The following is a 6011-nucleotide window of genomic DNA, read 5'->3' as shown; positions in this document are numbered from 1 at the left end:
CAAAGATTAATGCAAAGTACTACTGTTTTCTATTCAATTCTTCTTATTTCGCTTCTAAGATATCCATTCGCACCCAAGAACGTGATGAAGGTGATGATTATGTGTGACGCTCATCATCCTTCTCCCTTATGAACGCGTGCCTGACAAACACTTCTGTTCTACATGAAATAAGCTAGAATGAGTATCTCTTAGATCTCCTAACCAGAATCTTCGTGGCGCAAGCTAGAATGATGGCGGCATTCAAGAGAATCCGGAAAGTCTAAACCTTGTCTGTGGTATTCCGAGTAGGATTCAATGATTGAATGACTGTGACGAGCTCCTAACTCGTGATTGTAGGGCGTTAGTGACAGACGCAAAAGGATAGTAAATCCTATTCCAGCATGATCGAGAACCGACAGATGAATAGCCGTGCCGTGACAGGGTGCGTGAGCATATTATTCACTGAGAGGATAAGATGAAGCCATTGACAAGGGTGATGCCTCCAGACGATTAGCCGTGCCGTGACAGGGCATTGGATCATTTTCCCGAGAGATGACCAAAAGTAGCCATTGACAGTGGTGATGTATCACATAAAGCCAGCCATGGAAAGGAGTAAGACTGACTGGATGAAGATAGCAGGAAAGCAGAGGTTCAGAGGAACGAAAGCATCTCCATTCGCTTATCTGAAATTCCTATCAATGAATTACATAAGTGTCTCTATCCCTATTGTATTAATTAATATTCGAAAACACCATTATCACTTTATATCTGCCTGACTGAGATTTACAAGGTGACCATAGCTTGCTTCATACCAACAATCTCCGTGGGATTCGACCCTTACTCACGTAAGGTATTACTTGGACAACCCAGTGCACTTGCTGGTTAGTTGTATTGAAGTTGTGACAAATTATGAGTGTGTAATCACGATTACGGGCACCAAGTTGCTCACGTTGCCAGGGATTGTTCGAGCCTGGACATCACAATTTCGTGCACCAAGTTTTTGGCGCCGTTGCCGGGGATTGTTCGAGTCTTCGGCAAGCTTTTGGTCCGGTAACATCAGTGCCAGATTCCCTTTTGATCCGGCAACAGCACCAAGTTTTTGGCGCCGTTGCCGGGGATTGTTTGAGTTTGGACAACTGACAGATTGGGTAACTTTCTTTTCGTTTTCTTTTCAAAAATCTTTCAAAAATATTTTTAAAAATTTCTCTTTTGTTTTCGAAAAAAAATAAAAATGTTTTCAAAAATTTATTCAAAATTTTTAAGAATGAATTCTAGTGTTTCATGAAGCATGTGAAGCCTGGCTGGCTGTAAAGCCATGTCTAAATTCATTTGGACTGAGGCTTGCAAATTGTTATCAAGAGCAATTTAGTTGTTGCTCATCTACCTGCTGCTGATCCATGATCACCTGCTGAAGCTTGGCTGGCCATTGGCCATGTCTAGTGTTTTGGACTGAAGCCTTCTTTGAAAGCTTGGCTGGCTAGTGAGCCATGTCTAATTCCTGGACTGAAGCTTTAGACTAAGAATGCAAGATTCCTGGAATTCATATTAAAAATTTTGGAATCCTTATTTTTCTTTTTCATATAATTTTCGAAAAAATATAAAATAAAAATCCAAAAAAAATTAGAAAATCATAAAAATAAAAAATATTTCCTGTTTCTTGTTTGAGTCTTGAGTCACATTATAAGTTTGGTGTCACTTGCATATGCATCTTGCATTTTTCGAAAATATCATGCATTCATAGTGTTCTTCATGATCTTCAAGTTGTTCTTGGTAAGTCTTCTTGTTTGATCTTGATGATTTTTTGTTTTGTGTCTTATCATGTTTATCATATGCATTCTTGAATTCTTATTGCCTAAGCATTAAAGAATTCTAAGTTTGGTGTCTTGCATGTTTTCTTTGCATTAAAAATTTTTCAAAAATATGTTCTTGATGTTCATCATGATCTTCATAGTGTTCTTGGTGTTCATCTTGACATTCATAGCATTCTTGCATGCATTCATTATTTTGATCTAAAAATTTCATGCATTGCATCATTTTTCTTGTTTTTCTCGTGCATCATAAAAATTCAAAAATAAAAAAAAAAATTTATATTTTTCCCTTTTTCTCTCATCAAATTCGAAAATTTGAGTTGACTTTTTCAAAATTTTTTTAAATCAAGTTGTTTCTCATGAGTCAAATCAAATTTTCAATTTGAAAATCTTATCTTTTTCAAAATCCTTTTTCAAAAATCAAATCTTTTTCAAAATTCTTAGTTATTTTCGAAAATCCCAAAAAAATATTTTTCAAAAATCTTTTTCTTATTTTTATACAAAATTTTCGAAAATAACATAATCAATTAATGTTTTGATTCAAAAATTTGAAGTTTGTTACTTGCTTGTTAAGAAAGATTCAAACTTTGAGTTCTAGAATCATATCTTGTGATTTCTTATGAATCAAGTCATTAATTGAGATTTTAAAAATCAAATCTTTTTCAAAAACTAATTTCTATCATATCTTTTCAAAAATATCTTCTCATCTTATCTTTTTCAAAAATATCTTTTCAAAATATCTTTCCTAACCTCCTAACTTCCTATCTTTTCAAAATTTGTTTCAACTAACTAACTAACTTTTTGTTTGTTTCTTAACTTTTTCAAAACTACCTAACTAACTCTCTCTCTCTCTAATTTTCGAAAATATCTCCCCTCTTTTTCAAAATTTCTTTTTAATTAACTATTATTTTAAATTTTAAATCTTAATTTTCGAAAATTACTAACATTTTTCAAAAACTATTTTCAAAAATCACTAACTCCTTTTCAAAAATAATTTTCGAAAATTATCCCTCCCCCATCCTACTCTATTTATTCATTCATATCCTAACATCTCATCTCACATCTCTTCCATCCGTACAGTTGTGTTTCTTCCTTTACATCACATTCTTTGTCTCCCCCTCTTTCCTTCCACTCACAAAGGGATCCCTATACTGTGGTATAAAGGATCTCTATTATTATTATTATTTTTCTGTGCCTTCTTCTTTGTCATATGAGCAGGAGCAAGGATAAGAACATTCTTGTTGAAGCAGATCCAGAACCTGAAAGGACTCTGAAGAGAAAATTAAGAGAAGCTAAAATACAACAATCCAGAGATAACCTTTCAGAAATTTTCGAACAGGAAAAGGAGATGGCAGCCGAAAATAATAATAATGCAAGGAAGATACTTGGTGACTTTACTGCACCTAATTCCAATTTACATGGAAGAAGCATCTCCATTCCTGCCATTGGAGCAAACAACTTTGAGCTGAAACCTCAGTTAGTTTCTCTGATGCAGCAGAACTGCAAGTTTCATGGACTTCCATCTGAAGATCCTTTTCAGTTCTTAACTGAATTCTTGCAGATATGTGATACTGTTAAGACTAATGGAGTAGATCCTGAAGTCTACAGGCTCATGCTTTTCCCTTTTGCTGTAAGAGACAGAGCAAGATTATGGTTGGATTCCCAACCCAAAGACAGCCTGAACTCTTGGGATAAGCTGGTCACGACTTTCTTAGCCAAGTACTTTCCTCCTCAAAAGTTGAGCAAGCTTAGAGCTGATGTTCAAACCTTCAGACAGAAAGAAGGTGAATCCCTCTATGAAGCTTGGGAAAGATACAAACAGTTGACCAAAAAGTGTCCTTCTGACATGCTTTCAGAATGGACCATCCTGGATATATTCTATGATGGTTTATCTGAGCTATCAAAGATGTCACTGGACACTTCTGCAGGTGGATCCATTCACCTAAAGAAAACGCCTACAGAAGCTCAAGAACTCATTGACATGGTTGCTAATAACCAGTTCATGTACACTTCTGAAAGGAATCCTGTGAATAATGGGACGCCTATGAAGAAGGGAGTTCTTGAGGTTGATACTCTGAATGCCATATTGGCTCAGAATAAAATATTGACTCAGCAAGTCAATATGATTTCTCAGAGTCTGCATGGAATGCAAGCTGCATCCAACAGTACTCAAGAGGCATCTTCTGAAGAAGAAACTTATGATCCTGAGAACCCTGCAATAGCAGAGGTAAATTACTTAGGTGAACCTTATGGAAACACCTATAACTCAACATGGAGAAATCATCCAAATTTCTCATGGAAGGATCAAAAGCCTCAACAAGGCTTTAATAATGGTGGAAGAAACAGGTTTAGCAATAGCAAGCCTTTTCCATCATCAACTCAGCAACAGACAGAGAACTCTGAACAAAATGCTTCTAATTTAGCAAATCTAGTCTCTGATCTATCTAAGGCCACTGTAAGTTTCATGAATGAAACAAGGTCTTCCATTAGAAATTTGGAAGCACAAGTGGGCCAGCTGAGTAAAAGGATCACTAAAATCCCTCCTAGTACTCTCCCAAGCAATACAGAAGAGAACCCAAAAGGAGAGTGCAAGGCCATTGACATAAGCGCCATGGCCGAACCTGTGAGGAGAGGAGAGGACGTGAATCCCAAGGAGGAAGACCTCCTGGGACGTCCAGTGATCAATAAGGAGCTTCCCTCTGAGGAACCAAAGGACTCTGAGGCTCATCTAGAGACCATAGAGATTCCATTGAACCTCCTTATGCCCTTCATGAGCTCTGATGAGTATTCCTCTTCTGAAGAGAATGAGGATGTTACTGAAGAGCAAACTGCCAAGTTTCTTGGTGCAATCATGAAGCTGAATGCCAAATTATTTGGCATTGATACTTGGGAAGTTGAACCTCCCTTGTTCATCAATGAACTAAGTGATCTGGATCAACTGACATTGCCTCAGAAGAAACAGGATCCTGGAAAGTTCATAATACCATGTACCATAGGCACTATGATCTTTAAAGCTCTTTGTGACCTTGGTTCAGGAATAAACCTCATGCCCCTCTCTGTAATAGAGAAACTGGGAATCTATGGGGTGCAAGCTGCTAAAATCTCACTAGAGATGGCAGACAGCTCAAGAAAACAGGCTTATGGACAAGTAGAAGATGTATTAGTAAAGGTTGAGGGCCTTTACATACCTACTGATTTCATAGTCCTGGATACTGGAAAGGAAGAGGATGAATCCATCATCCTAGGAAGACCTTTCCTGGCCACAGCAAGAGCTGTGATTGATGTTGACAGAGGTGAAATAGTCCTTCAATGGAATGAGAACTCCCTTGTATTCAAAACTCAAGGATCTCCCTCTGCAACCATGGAGAGGAAGCTTGAAAAGCTTCTCTCAAAGCAGAGTCAACCAGAGCCCCCACAGTCAAACTCTAAGTTTGGTGTTGGGAGGCCACAACCAAACTCTAAGTTTGGTGTTGAACTCCCATATCCAAACTCTAAGTTTGGTGTTGGAGAGTCTCACAAAGCTCTGCACATCTGTGAGGCTCCATGAGAGCCCACTGTCAAGCTATTGACATTAAAGAAGCGCTTATTGGGAGGCAACCCAATGTTTATCTAATTCTTATTTTTTATTGTTTTTCATGTTTTCTTAGGTTCATGATCATGTGGAGTCACAAAATAAACAGAAAAATTGAAAACGGAATCAAAAACAGCAGAAGAAAAATCACACCCTCGAGGAGCATCTGTTTGGCGTTCAGCGCCAGAACAGAGCATGATTCTGGCGCTGAACGCCCAAAATGGGCAGCTTCTGGGCGCTGAACGCCAGAACAGGCATGGTTCTGGCGTTTAACGCCAGAAATGGCACACAGATGGGCGTTGAACGCCCAAAATGGCCACCAACCTGGCGCTGAACGCCCAAAGTTGGGTACAAAGGCATTTTTACATGCCTAATGGGTGCAGGGATGTAAATGCCTTGACACCTCAGGATCTGTGGACCCCACAGGATCCCCACCTACCTCCACTCACTCCTTCTCACCACTCTCTTTCGCACAACCCCACAAACACTCTTCCCTAAAAACCCCTCACCAATCACCTCAATCTCTCTTCCCCACTAAACCTTCACCACTCACATCCATCTCCTCTTCCCCCTAAACCTACCTCATAAACTCCACCTACCTTCAAAATTCAAAACCAATTTCCCACCCAAACCCACCCATATGGCCGAACCTT

The 6011-nt window shown here is 38.6% G+C and overlaps 1 non-coding gene across 1 annotated transcript; it reads right to left on the bottom strand.

The window, feature by feature from the left end:
• Nucleotides 1-3531: 3531 nt before the first annotated feature.
• LOC148574070 (small nucleolar RNA R71) lies at nt 3532-3639 on the bottom strand. The gene has a single exon (XR_015905692.1). It is a non-coding gene; the product is annotated as a small nucleolar RNA R71 (small nucleolar RNA).
• Nucleotides 3640-6011: the final 2372 nt, after the last annotated feature.

The sequence above is a fragment of the Arachis ipaensis genome, chromosome B2 (genome assembly GCF_059453495.1).
Source record: "Arachis ipaensis isolate K30076 ecotype BB chromosome B2, ASM5945349v1, whole genome shotgun sequence".
NCBI lineage: Eukaryota > Viridiplantae > Streptophyta > Magnoliopsida > Fabales > Fabaceae > Arachis > Arachis ipaensis.
Note: the sequence above shows the minus strand (reverse complement) of the source record. Positions and strands in the feature narration are given on the sequence as shown.